Here is a 3559-nt window from a genome sequence, read left to right as displayed (position 1 = left end):
TTATTAGAGGACATATTACTTATCTTTTTTAAACCTAAACCAAAAACTAGAAAGTCCCTCAAGATCTTTATTGCCACATATCCTCAAATATCTAAATGCCAGTATATTTAAAGACGTTTAAGAGTAAAATACAGTTAAGTGCTGCTGAGGATGTGGAGAATAGGGAACCCTCCTGTACTGCTGGTGGGAATGCAGACTGGTGCAGCCACTGTGAAGAACAGTATGGAGTTCCCTCAAAAAATTAAAAATGGAACTGCCTTTTGACCCAGCTATCCCACTTTTAGGAATATATCCCAAGAATAACAAATCACTTATTCAAAAGAAGATATGCACTTCCATGTTTACTGCAGCATTGTTTACAATAGCCACAATCTGGAAATAGCCCAAGTGTCCATCAGTGGACAAGTGGATTAAAAAGTGGTGGTAAATATACACAATGGAATACTATGCATCCATGAAAAAGAAGTAAATCTTACCTTTTGAAATGGCATGGATGGACCTGGAGATTATTATGTTAAGTGAAATAAGACTGGCAGAGAAAGACAAATATCATATGATCTCATTTGTATGTGGAATCTAATGAACAAATTAAACTTAGGAATGGAATAGAAGTAGAGGCAGAGTTACAGGGACCAGAGGGACAGCTGTCAGAGAGAGGGGGGATGAGGGGATGAGATCAGAGAAAGTGAAGGGATTAGTGAAATTATATATACATAACACATAGATACAGATAACTGGACAGCAAATCCCAGAGGGGAGTGGGGAGGGAGTTAGGGGGAGGGGGGCAAAAGGGTGGTAATGGGGGACAAGGGGGATGGGAGGAGGGAGCTCTATTGAGTAGGACACTTGAATCCATATTAACACAATAAATTAAAATTAATAAAAAATTTTTAAAAGGGATTACAACCCAAGTATTTCAATTCAGTAATGAATTTCAAGGATGATAAGTGCCAACTACATTTAGAAGTTTCGAATGCTAGTGTTGTCCTTAAAATGTTTTAGTGAGCTGGAAATACACATGGACAGTTTTAACATTAAATTTTATCTGAAACCCCATTAAAGCTGGTTGATAGGTTTTTTAGTGTATAAGTTTTCCTTCTATCTCTCTTTCCTCTCTTCATCACAATTTATTTGTTGGTTACCCCTGGCCACTTTCCCACAGCATAAAGTTTTGGATTTTGTTTATGATGTTCCATGCTCTTTTTATTCTTTTGTTTTGTTGTTCCTAAAAAAAAAAAATGCTAACTGATTTTGGATGTTTGATCAGATTCAGATTTGAGATTTGGGACAAGAATACTTCATACTTGTTGCTTTATCACAAAAGTTTACCTTAAACTTTCTTGACCTCCTATAACATGTTTAAATAATTAACTTAGGTATTCAAAAGAAGTCAATGTCCTAATAATACTGGAAAGATCTTTATTAAAATATAGATGTGCTAAATACTCTTTTATCCATTTATTAAAATATGTGGCACCAAGAAAACTAGTAATAGGTATACTTTTACTTTTGTAAGATTATGAAAAATATTGGTTACTTCAAACCAAATTACAGTGGTATGGTTTGTTGTGTAGTTTCTCATAAAGTTTGATTGTGATTCCTGATAGAGGGCAGAGGAGGAAATAATTTTAGGAATAGACCACAAGTGGTATTTGATTAAAATACTTAGGGACTTAACATCTCTATTTATGTATTTTATATATTATTGGGAGATTTTTCTTATTTAACAAATATCTACCTAATCTTCACAATGTTCTAGAAAAAATTCTGCGTGCATGGGCCTCACCAGTGATCAAATAATAAACAAAAATCTCTAATCCCATTGATTTACATTATATGTGTGTATGTGTGTGTGTGTATGTGTGTGTGTGTTATTCACTTTAATAAGCAGGTTCTACTATTCAGATTATGTACTCTTCATTTATGTCTATGATTTTATTTCTAATTATATGGAAAATACCCATATCTTAATTTAGGCCTTCTTTATTTTTTTCTAGTCTAACAGAGATACCAAAATATGTATGAGGAAGAAAGCAGACCAATGAGGCAGAAATTCCTTTTAGTCCTTAGTCCGTTTAGCTAGGAAAAAAAAAAAAACTCTTAGTAATTAAAAATTTTACTCATATAGTATTAGTCTCTCATGTAGAGGACTTACTAATTTTAAGTAATTATCTAATCTTCAAAGTGCTTTAGTGTGGCAAAATTTAAGCATACTATTACTTCTAAGACATTTGCTATCTACAAATTTTTGTTAAAGTTTATAGAAATTAAATGCAATAAAATTTATTGAAAGATGCAAATGATAAAGATGTTGAAAATGAACATGTTATGAACTCTTGTTTAGTGAATTATTTCTTTTTAATGGCTTGGAACCATCTTGCATAAGACTTCATAATATATTGATTTAATCTATTTTAGTTTCACCTTTAGAGGTTTGGGTTTAATCTGGCTGTGATCACAAACTAAATGAGTTTAATGGTTTCAATTTAGCCCATTTGTTCACGTCACTGAACTACAAATTTTGGTAGTAATACAAACTTGGAAGTGTTTGCTCAGGAGAAGCCTGGAATTTGCACAGCGTTACTAAACAGAGGGCAAGTATTTGGCCTAATCACTTTCTGTTAACAGTACTATTAATTTCTTATTTTCATAAAAACAATTTAATTACAATGTTTACTGTAAAATTGGGAAGTGTTCCAGTGAAAAATATTCACAAAATAGAATGAAAGAAAGACTAGGTTTATTCTGTCCCTGGAGAGGAAGAAATATGCAATCTTACAAATAATTCAGACACAAATGGGTCCAGAGGTGGTTTACATGTAACTGAGATAGCTGGATTTTGCTTATATTACCTGAATGATGATTTGTGTTTTACTTGAAAGAATTATTTTCATGAGCAACTGACCTTAAAAATGCTTTCAGGCCTGATCTGTGGTGGCGCAGTGGATAAAGCGTCAACCTGGAAACTCTGAGGTTGCCGGTTCAAAACCCTGGGCTGGCCCTGGTCGGTTGGCTCAGTGGTAGAGCGTCGGCCTGGCATGCGGAAGCCCCGGGTTCGATTCCCGGCCAGGGCACACAGGAGAGGCGCCCATCTGCTTTTCCACCCCTGCCCCTCTCCTTCCTCTCTGTCTCTCTCTTCCCCTCCTGCAGCCGAGGCTCCATTGGAGCAAAAGATGGCCCGGGTGCTGGGGATGGCTCCTTGGCCTCTGCCCCAGGCACTAGAATGGCTCTGGTCGTGACAGAGCTACGCCCCGGATGGGCAGAGCATCGCCCCCTGGTGGGCGTGCCGGGCGCATGCAGGAGTCTGTCTGACTGCCTCCCGTTTCCAGCTTCAGAAAAATACAAAATAACCCAAAAAAACTCTGGGTTTGCCTGGTCAAGGCACACGTGGGAGTTGATGCTTCCTGCTCCTCCCCCTTCTCTCTCTCTCTCTCTCTCTCTCCCCTCTCTATAATGAATAAATAAAATCTTTTAAAAAAAAGAAAAAAATGCTTTCAGATATCTGATCACAATCACAGAGATACTACTCCAAATTCTATCACATCCTTAATTCCTGTGT

At 36.6% G+C, this 3559-nt stretch overlaps 1 non-coding gene across 1 annotated transcript; it reads left to right on the top strand.

Annotated features, from left to right (window-relative positions):
- Positions 1–2998: 2998 nt before the first annotated feature.
- TRNAA-GGC (transfer RNA alanine (anticodon GGC)) lies at positions 2999–3074 on the top strand. The gene has a single exon. It is a non-coding gene; the product is annotated as a tRNA-Ala (tRNA).
- Positions 3075–3559: the final 485 nt, after the last annotated feature.

This window comes from Saccopteryx bilineata, chromosome 6 (assembly GCF_036850765.1).
Source record: "Saccopteryx bilineata isolate mSacBil1 chromosome 6, mSacBil1_pri_phased_curated, whole genome shotgun sequence".
Taxonomy (NCBI): Eukaryota; Metazoa; Chordata; class Mammalia; order Chiroptera; family Emballonuridae; genus Saccopteryx; species Saccopteryx bilineata.
This window is presented reverse-complemented; position numbering and strand designations above follow the sequence as displayed.